This window comes from Mobula hypostoma, chromosome 6 (assembly GCF_963921235.1).
Source record: "Mobula hypostoma chromosome 6, sMobHyp1.1, whole genome shotgun sequence".
NCBI lineage: Eukaryota > Metazoa > Chordata > Chondrichthyes > Myliobatiformes > Myliobatidae > Mobula > Mobula hypostoma.
In genome coordinates, this window is record NC_086102.1 from 57,028,105 (window position 1) to 57,042,084 (window position 13,980).

The window sequence follows — 13,980 nt, forward strand, 5'->3', positions numbered from 1 at the left end:
CCAGGAATATTAAACCAGATTCTGATTCTGATGGGGCATACCATTATAATTAAATATTTAATTGGCAACTTCCTCATTGATGCCCTACTTGAATTTTACCTGAACCACTTGGTTCCAAACCTCACTACAGTTTTGATCAAAACATGGACCAAAAAGCAGAATTCAAAGGTGAGGTGAGAGTCAAGGCAGCGTTTGATCAAGTGTAGCATCAAGGAACTCTGCTGAAACTGAAGGCAATGGACTTCAAGGGGACAGTACTTCAGTGGCTGGACCCATGCTTTTCTCAAAGGAAGATAAATGTGGCAACCACTGGTCAATCATTACACCTGAGGATATTACTGCAAGAATTTCACAGGACAGATAGCGCAAGATATGATGAACATTCTTCCAGGATACAAGAAAGGGATGTTCACTGAGCATCATGCAAAGTTTAATTCCATTTACAATTTCTCAGAAAATGTAACATATCATTTTGTTGGTAATTGTGCTTTAAAAGAAGCCAAGGAAAGCAGAAGTCAACTAGCAGTTCAATATGATAGGATAGAAAGGGGCTGACTTTCATCACTAGATGTTTTTATTTCTTGAGCTGGAAACAATGATTTCTTGAAAACAAAATAATTTTAATCTTATTTTCTGCAGCAGCAGTTGGGCTTGGGCTGAGCAAATTATAAATCATCCAATAATACTTGGAGATGTTTAATTGTCTCTCTGTTATGGTTCACTTCTTTTATTTAACTCAGTTGAGACATTAGAATCTTGATGCTTGTCACCAAATACACCATTCAGTAATGGCAAAAGAAAGCCAAAATATTTGAGCATTAACAGTCATATAGGTGTAATATTGTATTTTATAGCTTTCTGTTGGTTCTAATGGATCAGACAAATGATAATGAGATCATATATATTTTACCTTTACTGCATCAATGTTTTACTTTCATATTTTCTGTAAAAATTGAATTTAAAATTGGCTCTAAGAGCCCATCACTGAAAACAGATCAACTTGTGTTGGTATTCAATATTTATAGCATACAGGCAAACTGATCAGCCACTCAAGAGATTCAAGATTCAAGATTCTTTTATGTCATTTCCAGTACAGAAGTGTAAAGGAGAGCTCAACTATTGTAACTCGGAATCCAATGCAGCACAAAAAAAAATCAGAAGAAGATAAAGAGCACAACAATAAAAAGCAGAATTCTGTATTAATGCACAAGATGACTGATATTCATAGGATTGATTGTACATGCATGAAGCTAGTCACAGGAATATCTGTACAAAGTTCAAAGGACATTTACTAGCAAAGTATATATACCATACTTTGTTGGTAGTGTTGTCCAGGTTTTTTCTGTGTTTTGGATGTGAACTTGAACTATAAAATCTTTTTCAGTCTCACAATTTTTATATTCTGTGTGTTTTTGCCCAGTCTTCTCGGGGTTTTTTTTGTGCGGGGAGGGGGTTTTGGGGGGGTCAATGTGCCTGATCCGTTTTAGTTAGTTTGTTTTTTTTTTGTGCAAGAAGAGGGATTTGGGGGTTGATATGCCTGATCCATTTTGTTCTTTTATTCCGTGCGGGAGGAGGGATTTGTGGGGTGGGGGTGCCTGATCAACAAACAAACAATCCACAGCAGAGTCCCTGAAAGTAAGTCCACAGTCACGTAGCCAATTCAGCGGTGCAGCCAGTCCAGGAGCTTGATGGCTCCGAGCCACAGCTACAGAGCCAGGTTCGGTGCTGAGGTGAGTGCCTCGGGCTGTGGATCAGAATCAGAATTATTATCACCGGCATGTGACGTGAAATTTGACAACTTAGCAGCAGCAGTAAATAAAATTAAACATAATAATAAATAAACAAGTAAATCAATTATGTATATTGAATAGATTATCTTAAAATGTGCAAAAACAGGAATACTGTACATTAAAAAAAGTGAGGTAGTGTCCAAAGCTTCAAAGTCCATTCAGGAATTGGATGGCAGAGGGGAAGAAGCTGTTCCTGAATCGCTGAGTGTGTGCCTTCAGGCTTCTGTATCTCCTACCTGATGGTAACTGTGAGAAAAGGGCATGCCCTGGGTGCTGGAGGTCTTTAATAATGAAGCTCATAAAGTCACTCAGCACTGAAGCTCATAAAGTATCTCAGAATAGAGAGCTGAACATCCTCCACCCTTGGCCTTGACACCTTAATCTTTTTAATCTGGCCAAACATCAGTTTGTTATCCACTCTCAGGCCTGGGCCCCACTTCAGTCTGGCCCGAAGATTCAATCTGGCCCCAAGTCCATTCCAACAATGGGTGACTGACTCATCTTCAAGAGCCCAATTCCCCAACTATCCCAGTAAGAAATTATGGGGGGGGGGGTGGATTACAGTGATCGCAGTCCCAAAAAAGTATATTTAGTAGTGGGAGAATGGGGGGGCAGGGAGGAGTGGATTAATGGGTGGAGCTGCTGATAAGTCTTACTGCTGGAGGAAAGTACAGTAACTGTTTTTGAGTCTGATGGTCCTTTTGCATAGCTGCTACATAGCCTCCTCCTTAATGGGAGTGGTTCAAACAGCAGGATGGGTAGTATCCTTCATGATGTTACTGGCTCTTTTCTGGTACCTTTCTGTATATATATCCTTGATGGCAGCCAGGTTGGTCCCAGTGATGCGTTGGGCAGTTTTGACTGCCCCGTTGTGGAGCAATCCTGTCCGCCATGGTGCAGGTTCCATACATACAGTGATGCAGCATGTTACAACGCTCACTACTAGAAAAGTAACTCAAAACTTCTCCTTGGATTTTGTTGAATGTACACCATCATAGTGATTGCACTGTATAATCTCCTCATACTGAATTCAATAGAACAGTATTTCTGAAGTAGACAATTCAAAACTGCAAAAACAATAGGCATGTACACTGCAAGCAACCAAGAATCAGTTTCAACACCGAGGTATTTACTTCAAACACACAGATCTAATATATTCACAGTTCTTCACCCCCTACAGAATGTTTCATGAATATATTCAAAACCAATAGATTTTTTTGGATCTTAAGGGAATCAAAGGGATTCTCTTCATGTGGTGCAGATAGTGTGGGAAAATGGAAATGTGGCAGAAGATCAGCCATTATTGAATGGTTGAGCAGACTCAAGAAGTCATCCGATCAGTTCTAGCTCCTATATCTTATGCTCTTTCAAGTCCACAGATCATTGATTGCCAAGTTATTTAAACTTAAGTGATTTATCTCAATACTCTTGACTTAGTCTCTCCATTTAAAAGCCTATTTTGTTCAATTTGGTTAGCCTTCCAAAAAGCTGGAAACACTCAATATATAATGGTAAGCACCATAAGCAGGGTACAAGGATAAATATTTCTGAAATAGTATACAGCACAGTTTGAATTGCTGTGTGGTATTCAAAGTACAATTTTTCTTTCTTTAGAAGTGGGAAGGATAGTTAAACCTCTGAGTTAGGTAAATCAGCAGAATTACACTTCTTACCTGTTCATTGGATCAGGTACCATTTTAAAACATCATTTTGCAGGTTAAATAAAAATCTATCATACAATTTTATCTTTTGAAGTTGTGGGAGATCATATAAAGTATGAGTTATAATTAACAAACCTCAAGGCTCTAATCCCTAGATTAATAAAAATATCTATTTTACTAAGCGGATAAATTATGGCACAAGTCATAAGGAAGAGTGAAAGATAATAATTTCAGTAGTCTGAACCCAAAAAAAATTCAAAGAAAATTTCAAATGATCACCAGTCAAATTATTCTACAAAACATGAATTTTGAGACGACTACTTGAATAGAACTCAAATAACAATCTGTTCCTAAAAGATGGATTTTGTTCCACTTTCAAGCTTTAATGGCATCAACAAGAACAAAGGAAAACAGGAAAACAGAAATGTTCTTTTTCTGAATACTCTGCAGCATCCAACCCTCTGTAAAGTTAACAGTATATCTCTGAATATTGCAACTGCTAGGGGATAATGTAAAGAACTTGAGACATTGGTATCTTTTACGTGACCACTGAAACTCAATGACATGCATAAATCCATGCTTTGGTCAAGAGGATCATTGGAATAAATGATAATTAATTCAATGTGCTATGCTATTCATGTTGCTACTTCTGAAGAGTCATAGGATCATATAGCATGGACAGAGATTCAACAAGTCTCCATCAGCTAATGGGCATCTGTCCACAACAATCCTAAACACATTTTATTTTTCCTACATTCCCGCTAACTTACACACATAGAACAATATACTCTGACTAAATAAGCTACCCAAAGCATATCTTTGTGAAGTATGTGAAAACGCACATGGTCACCCTGTCACCTTTAATTTTAAAGTTACCAAAACACTTTTGGAAGGGTTGTCTGTCAAATAATTCCTTTCATTTGAGCAAAGCAAATGAAAATTCTGGGTTCAGCTCACACCGATCTGATGAGATCAGAATTTCAGGTGAAGTGGAAGAGAAGAGGAGAAATAGTAAAGTCCTGTGACTTTGAAACCTTGTATTCATTCTCTGTTTCCATGCTGCTTGAAATTGAAACATCAAGCACTTGAAAACTTAGAAGGACGAGGAGAAGATCATTCAGCCTCTTGGATGTCTTCACCAAACACAGAACATAGAATAGTTCACCACAGGTAAATGATGATGTCAATTTAAAATAGATATCTGCTTTCACCTGGTCAATACCCTTCCATCCCACTTCTGTTTTAAATGTCTAAATTTTTCTTAAACATTGTGATTGCATCTACTTCCATCACCTTCCCAGGTACCTACCAATCACTCTGTAAAAACATGCCTTAACAATCTCCTTTAAAATTTCCCCATCAAATTTTCAATTTCAGTCTCTGATCACTTAACAATGCCTCTCATCATTTTATATACTTACCTCAGCCTCTGTACCTCAACATGATAATGGGTAATATCCATCACAGAAGCCTCCTCCTACCTTTTTCCAATATAATTTGATGCCTATCGCAATAATGAATACACATCCTTTCTCAATACAATTAATGACTTTGCCTTCTTCTGTGGAGAATTCCAGCAAGACCTTGCCCTCTGGGTGAAGAAATTTCTTCTGATCTGGTTCTGAACGGATTATTCTTTATTCTGATACTGCAATCCACTTTTTGGACACTCCAGATTTCGGGAACATCTTTCTCACATCTAATCTACCTTATGCCATTAAAATTTTCTGTGTGATCTCCTCACTCATCAGTGCTCCAGGAATCCTAGGTTTAACAGACACAATATTTTGTAATACATCAGTACCTCCATTGTAAGAACATCTTTTCTCAGATAAACAGGCTGACACTGCACAGCAAGTTCCAAATATGGTCTCACCAAGACCTTGTGTAATTACAAGACAACTTCGCTCCTGTACTCAAATCTTCTTGTAATGAAACCCAACATACTATTTGTCTTCCTGGCTGCCTGCTGCACCTGAGTACTTTTTTTTAAGTGAGTCGAGTACAAGGACATCAATGTTCCATCGTCTCTTTCCCTTTCTTGATCTATTACCATTTTATTAACAACATGTATATGTTTCTGGAATAAAAAGGGATAACTTCGCATTTATCCGTGTTAAATTGTATCTGCCATATATTTCCCCATTCACCCAAATTTTAAAATTGCACTAAAGCTTCTTGTGACCTCTCCCCAGGTCACACTCACCCACCCTTTCTGCACCTGCAGCATTAAAGATGTTACATTTAGTTCATGCATCAAAATCACTTTTATATATTGTGACGAGCTGGGGCCCAAGCACTGACCTTTGTAGCACCCCATTAATAACTGCATGCCACTCAGAACAAGACCCATTTATTGCTACCCTGCTTCCCATCTATCAGCCAAATCACAATCAGCTCCAATATATTACCCCTCCAATCCCATGTACAAACGTTTGTAATTTAATTCTGTATGCTAACTTCCAGGGACTTCATCAACAACTACATCCTCAAGAAAATCCAATAAAGAATAAGGCAAGATTACATTTTCATAAATTCATGTCATCTTTATTGAATCATATTGTTGTATTTCAAGTAGTCTGTCATAAACTGATCCATGTGTTTACATATTTTACTTAATGATAGAATTATTTAATATATTAAACATATTATAATTCTTACTTATAGTTTTCATGAAGAACGATTTCTGTAAAGAAAAAAGTCGCAAGTAAGTTATAAATTTCCAGCTTCATTCTGCAAGTTAGTTGCTTGCCCAGATCTACTCACACAAAATAGTCCCACTAAAGAACAAAATTGAGGCCAACATGTCAAAGTTCCACACCTGCTATATTTACCACAATAAATCTCTTTACACTTGTTCCTTTTAAATGGCAGATTGCCTTCAGGAAATTCCTGTCCTTGATAAAGTTCTTTCTCTTTCCGGCATTTTGCTAAGTACCACAGCAAACATGCAGATGGAACCCATTCTCTCAGGTGTGGAATTAAATTCTCTACACTAGTTTATATATTTTTCTCTTCAGATTTGGCTTCCTTGAATTCTGAATCCACTAACATATGAAAACTTATTTCCACTTCACCTAACTGAAAAGCTGAAAATATGAATGAATTATGATGAATGGTTACTCTTGAGAAATTGATATTGCTGTTGAGTTTCAGGTAAATATTGGTGTAATAATTTAAGCTGGGGTCTACCTCTCCCTCTCTGAAGATAATTGGAGTTGCACCCTTAAATTTTCAACTTCTACTTCTTTCATAATGCATTCACAATTCATCCAGAAAAAGGATGTGAAAAATAATTGAACTGAATCTCAACAGTTAACAGGTTTGGAGTTTACATACATGGCTTTAACACCCATACTTGCTGCTCACATTCCTTCTTTCACAAAATGTACATTATCCTAACCTATAAAGTCAATCATGATTGATAAGATGGTCCTGAAGCAGAGTGGCAAGACCCTGAGTTCAACATCAGCTCAAAATATTTAATAGGTGACATTGGCAGGGTAGAATGAACTCCACCTGTAAATTCCTCTGTAAGTTATTAATATCCAGCAAAGTCTGGGCCCAACCGACTGTCAAAGCTGTCAATGTTTTCACTGTCTCTGAATGCTTGACAGTCAAAAACATAGAAAATCTATTAAAACGCAAATTACCAACACTTTAATTACTAAACCATATTAAAATTTAAAATACTTACAACTATTTAATGTATTCATATTCTTTGCAATCATTAAAGAAAATAGTTAAACTATGATCTAGATATATTCTTTATTGTCACAACCCTACCTCCCCCTTTCAAGAGAGTGGGGAAGTGGATCCAGTATCAGGCACAAGGTTAGATAGTATCTATCTGAGAGCTGAGTCCCCTGTTCAAATACGAGACATTCCAAGATCTGTTGCTGAACTCCATGGGAAGTCCACTGGCAGAACTCAGATGAGAAATGGAAGAAGACCTGATTCTTCTCAACGCTTATTGCACAAGATTCAGCAAAATCCAGGTCACTTATCATCCTACCACACACTGACCCACAAAATTTGCTAGTGATACCCTTGGTAGACTTTTTGAACAAAAGTAATTTTCAGTATTTTAATTTTGTAATTAACCCAATCTACATATGCAGATTATATCATAATCAATGCTTTCTCAATGATGGAATAGTTTCTTCCTTCAGATTTAATGCAAAAAGAATGTAAAAGTTTCAATCTATTGTGGGAAATCTATTTTCTAATTAACCTAATTTTTGAATGTAAATATGACCTAATTATCATAACTAATGCATTATCACAACTGCATAATGAATCCAGCATCAGTATTTCATATAGTTAAATATTTTCTGAGTTATGGGAAAAGTCTATTTGTAATTAACCTGACATGTAAATGTAAATTTGGTTTAATTAGCATATTTTATAATATTCTCTTTGGCATGTTCACTATTTTTGCTTTGTTCATTAGCCCACAATTCACTCAGTTAAAATTTGAAAATAATAGCACTTAATGAGTTCCTCAGCTACGTTGCTCTCTTTCTGATGGAAACCTCTCCCTTCCATTGTATCTGCAGAGAGCACTGAGGCAGTGAAACTTGACATGAAAGTTGATGAAAGACTTTTTGCATCAGTCAAGGCTTAAAGCAGAGTCCTCACTGCTGCCGGAACTGTTCAGGTACAGGGGAGGGGCTTACATCATATAGGCACAAAACCTAAAATGCAGATTTTTTCTTCTCACAGGCTCACAAAATGGATGAAAAGTTCCTCGATCCTTAAAGGGTGCTTGTGGATTGCTCAAATGTCAGATTCAACAAAACAGAGACATGCAATATCACAATCACCTACTTGTTTCTGAACATGTCACGATCAAAATAGGAACCAATTGTGAATATTTAAGGAACTGAATACAATTGCACTGATTAACTTGTCTTGACTCAGGATGATAACTAATGCAAATCCAGCAGATTTTGGCTGTGAGATACGACAACACAGCATTCAGAAGTCTTTAATCAAATTTAGATTGGAAAAACTGATCAGTGCAAAGTTGAACATAATATTGTTAGGGCCTCTGCCCCTTCCCTCTTCAGTCCTGACGAAGGGTTCCGGCACGAAACGTCAACTGATCGTTTTCACGGGTGCTGCCCGACCTGCTGAGTTCCTCCAGCGCGTTGTGAGTGTTGCTTTGACCCCAGCATCTGCAGAGTATTTTGTGATTGTGAAAAGAAATGTAAGAATGAATGTGATGATTTGTGGCTTACTTCCTACATGGTTTTATTTCATGAAGTACTGAAGCAATATTGAATAACTGCAATGCTAAAGATGGTCTGTGATCTTAAGCAGTGTATTGAAATCTTGTCTATTGCCCCTCTTCAAAGCATACCAGCATACAAGCAAATTTGTAATCAAGCATAGGAACTTACTCCTTTTAGTAAAGGATGATAAAGTACAAGAGTGCTCTTATCTATTCTCCTTCTGGTGCCTGCCTTCTTTTAAATGGTGATCAGGAGCAGTCTTAACCTCACATACATTAGATGTGAATCACTTAATAACAGTGTGCCAGACTTAGCAGGTTAAGATAAGACTGGGGTTCAAATATACCATTGTGCAAATGTCCACATCTGGTTGTGCAGAATTCTCAGCAAAAGCCTGTGTTAGGAGCCCAGAGAATACCAAAAAAAAAATAACTAGGTTGTTTTCTTCTATGTTCTTAGTGGGTTTATAGAGGCAGTCAGTGTAGTTGCATGATCCTGCAAAATGTGAGAGATCAGGGAAACTCTAACATCCCAGCTTGAACTCCTGACTTACTGTATAAAATAGGCAGAGCTTCAGTTGGACTTCTAAGCTCACAGTGTCATAGGCAGGGGCTTCAGTAAGGTAGTCACCCTGCAGGTACACACAACAGGCAGTAGGGTGGCCACCAGGCAAGACAGAAGGGGCAGACAGGGATTGCTGGAATCCCCTGTAGCCATTCTCTTCAGGAACAGTTATATCAGCTTGAAAACTATTGGGGAGGGTGGCCTTTCAGAGGGGAGCAGCAGTGGCTGTCAATTCTGTGACACCATGACAGGCTCTGATGCACAGCTGGAGTAGGTGCAGTCTAGGACAGCTGCTGTGATGGTCAACTCAATAGATCAGGTGATGGAAAATTCTGTGACCGAGGATGAGTCACCAGGTTGGTACGTTATCTTCCTTCTGCCGGGGTCAAGGATTTCTGAGTGGTTGGAGAACATTCTCAAGGGAGATGGGGAGTGGGGAAAAGGGAGGATGAGGATAAGCAGAAATCAACAGGTATTCTGCAGATGCTGGAAATTCAAGGAACACACATCAAAGTTGCTGGTGAACGCAGCAGGCCAAGCAGCATCTGTAGGAGGAAGTGCAGTCGACGTTTCAGGCCGAGACCCTTCGTCAGGACTAACTGAAGGAAGAGCGAGTAAGGGATTTGAAAGTTGGCGGGGGAGGGGGAGATCCAAAATGATAGAAGACAGGAGGGGGAGGGATAGAGCCGAGAGCTGGACAGGTGATAGGCAAAAGGGGATACGAGAGGATCATGGGACAGGAGGTCCGGGAAGAAAGACAAGGAGGGGGAGAGGATGGGCAAGAGGTATATTCAGAGGGACAGAGGGAGAAAAAGGAGAGTGAGACAAAGAATGTGTGCATAAAAATGAGTAACAGATGGGGTACGAGGGGGAGGTGGGGCCTTAGCGGAAGTTAGAGAATGCATAGGCCCCACCTCCCCCTCGTACCCCATCTGTTACTCATTTTTATGCACACATTCTTTCTCTCACTCTCCTTTTTCTCCCTCTGTCCCTCTGAATATACCTCTTGCCCATCCTCTGGGTCCCCCCCCCCCTTGTCTTTCTACCTGGGCCTCCTGTCCCTTGATCCTCTCATATCCCTTTTGCCTATCACCTGTCTAGCTCTTGGCTCTATCCCTCCCCCTCCTGTCTTCTCCTATCATTTTGGATCTCCCCCTCCCCCTCCAACTTTCAAATCCCTTACTCACTCTTCCTTCAGTTAGTCCTGACGCAGGGTCTCGGCCTGAAATGTCGACTGCACCTCTTCCTACAGATGCTGCTTGGCCTGCTGCGTTCACTAGCAACTTTGATGTATGTTGCATGAGGATAAGCAGTCAAAGTTTGCAATGCATAATGAAACTAACGACAGGTAGAAAAAAAAATGAGGTCCTGCAAAGTGAATACAGGAAGTTAGGCAGAAGGAAATAAAGCAGGACTTCTCGGGTTGTAGTCTCTGGATAACTCTCAGTATCAAATGCTTGTGAAGGTATTAATATGAGGATAGGGCAAAAGGATCTATAGCTGTAGAGATGGTACATGCAGGAGTGATTCCGTTTCTTGGACTACTGGGATTTCTTCCAGGACAAACTAACCTGTAGTAGAGCAGTAGGTTGCATTTGAATGGGAGGAGGGATCAATATCCTGGAGGGGTGATTTGCTCAAGCTGCTTGGAAAGGTTAAAGTAGTCTGGCAGGGGAGTGGGACAGAAAGCCAATTTTTAATCCTATCTACCAGGTCGCCATGGATCTCATGTGCCCTAATCTTTGGATCAGTTTACCATGAGGGAATTAGCAAACACTTTGCTAAAATAGATGTCAGCCTCCATTGCCCTACCCCAATCAAGCAGCTTTGTCAACATGTCAAAAAGCTCAATTCAGTTTGTCTGACATGATCAGCCCCATCACAAAATCATGTTGACTATCCCTAATAGAATGTAGAATAGTACAGCACAGGAACAGGCTCTTCAGCTCACAAAGTTGTACTTAACTAATTAAATTAGCAATTAAACACCAAACTAAACTAATCCTTTCTGCCTACACAATGTCATTATCCCTCCATTCTCTAAACATTTGTGTGTCTGTCTAAGAGCCCTTTAAAAGCCCTGACTAAGTAGGAACTTACCAGCCTCTGCTTTAAGTATAGTCAATGATTTGGCCTCCACTGCCAACTGTGGCAATAAATTCTGTGGATTCACTTCCCCTCTAGCTAAAGAAATTCCTCCTCATCTTTGTTCTAAATAGACATCCTTCTATTCTGAGGCTGTGCCCTTTGCTCCTAGACTACTTCATTATTGGAAACATCCTCTCCATATCTATGCCCTTCATCTCCATATCCATGCCCTTCACCATTCGATAGGTTTCAACGAGATCCCCCTCTCATTCTTCCAAACTCCAGTGAGTACAAGCCCAAAACCACCTGACACTCTTCATATGTTAACCCTTCCATTCCCGCAATCATTCTTGTAAACCTCCTCTGGACCATCTCCAAAGCCAGCACATCTATTCTTAGATAAGGACTTTATTCCCTATACCAAAGTGCATGACCATACATTTCCCAAGTATATATTACATAACGTGATATATAATGTGAAAAGATACTGTCCCAATAGCAATCCTTACAGAACACAACTAGTCACGGCAGCCATCCAGAAAAGGCCCCCTTTATGCTCACTCTTTGCCTTCTGCAGGTCACTCGATCTTCTAACTTTCTGGTAATAGCATGGGCTCTTTCTTATCTTGTTAAGTAGCAACATGTGCAGCACCTTGTCAAAGGCCTTCTGAAAATCCAAGTAAACAACATCCACTGACTCTCCTTTGTCTATCCTGTCTGTTATTTCCTCAAAGAATTACAACAGATTTGTCAGGCTAGATATTCCCCTAAGGAAACCATGCTGACTTTGGCCTATTTTATTACGTGCCCCCAAGTAGCCAGAAACCACATCCTTAATTTTCCCGATCACTGAAGTCAAGCTAACTGATCTATAATTTCCTTTCTTTTGCCTCACTCCCTTCTTAAAGAGTAGAGTGACATTTGCAATTTTCCAGTCCTCTGGATGTATACAAGAATCTTGTGATTATTGAAAGATCATTACTAATGCTTCCACGATCTCTTCAGCTACCTTTTTCAGAACCCTGGGGTGCAATCCATCATTTCCACATGATTTATCTACCCTCAGACCTTTCAACTTCCCAGCACCTTTCCCTTAATAATAGGAACTAGACTCACTTTTCTCCCTGACACTTTTGAATTTCTAGCATACTGTTGATGTCTTCCACAGTGAAGGTTGACACAATATACTTATTAAGTTCCTCTGCCAGTTTTTATCCCCCATTACTACCTCTTCAGCATCATTTTCCAATGGTCTGATATCTACTCCCACCTTTCGTTTACTCTTGATATATATGAAAAATCTTTTGGAATCCTCCTTTATAGTATTGGTTACCCTACCTTCATATTTCATCTTTCCTCTCCTTATGGCTTCTTTAATTGTCTTCTGTTGATATTTGAAAGCTTCCTAATCCTCTACTGTCCCACTAAGCTTTGCTATATTTTATGCCCTCCCTTTTGCTTATATGCTTCCTTTGACTTCCCGTTAGCCACAATTGCCTCATCTTTAGGATGCATCTATCATATCTCTTCCGAAGCTGAACCCATTGTTATTCTTACATCATCCTTGCTAGTGTCCTCTTCCAATCAACTTTGGCCAGCTCCTCTCTTATGCCTCAGTAATTCCCTTTACTCCACTGTAATACTGATACATCTGACTTAAGCTTCTCCCTCTTAAACTGCAAGGTGAATTCTATCATATTATGATCACTCTCTCTTAAGGGTTCTTTTACCTTAAGCTCCCTAATGAAATCTGGTTCACTACACAACACCTGATCCAGAATTGCATTTTCCCTAGTGGGCTCAACTACAGGCTGCTCTAGAAAGCCATCTCATAACCATCTACGAACCTCCTCTCTTGGGATTCAGCACCAACCTGATTTTGCCAATCTACCCGCATATTGAAATTCACCGTGACTATTGTAACATTGCCCTTTTTACTTGCTTTTTCTATCCACCATTGGAATTTTTACCCCATGTTCTCACTACTGTTCAGAGGCCTGTATATAACTCCCATCAGGATCTCTTTACCTTTCCAATTTCTTAACTCTACCAACACAAATTCTACCTCTTTTGAACCTGCATCAAATCTTTCTAAGGATTTGCTTCATGTTTTACCAACACAGTCACCACACCCCCTTTGCCTACCTGCCTGTGCTTTCAGCACAATGTGTACCCTTGGATGTTAAGATCCCAACTATAATCTTCTTTCTGCCACGACTCAGTGATCCCACAACATCATACATGCCAATAGCTATTTATGCTACTGGATCATTTACCTTATTCCGTGTACAGGATGCATTCAAATTTAACACCTTTGGTGTGGAATTCATCACCTTTTCACTTTTGCCCACATTTTACACTTCCCACTGACAGCAATTTTTCCTTATCACCTGTTCGCAGTCTCACTACACACTGCATCTATTTGTATACCAATTGTCCTATCATTAGCCCTATCACTCTTGTTCCCACCCCATTGCCAAATTAGTTTAAACCCTCCCCAAGAGCTCTAGCAAACCTGTCCGCAAGGATATTGCCCCCCCCCCGCCTTAGTTTCAGGTGTAACGTGTCCATTTTGTACAGGTTATACCTTCCCCAGAAGAGGTCCCAATGATCCAGAAATCTGAAACTCGGCCCATTGCA

The 13,980-nt window shown here is 39.5% G+C and overlaps 1 protein-coding gene across 8 annotated transcripts in view; it reads right to left on the bottom strand.

Annotated features, from left to right (window-relative positions):
* Positions 1-13,980, bottom strand: part of LOC134348058 (limbic system-associated membrane protein-like) — a 2,069,602-nt gene that overhangs the window by 651,976 nt on the left and 1,403,646 nt on the right. The gene's annotated exons all lie outside the window — the stretch shown is intronic.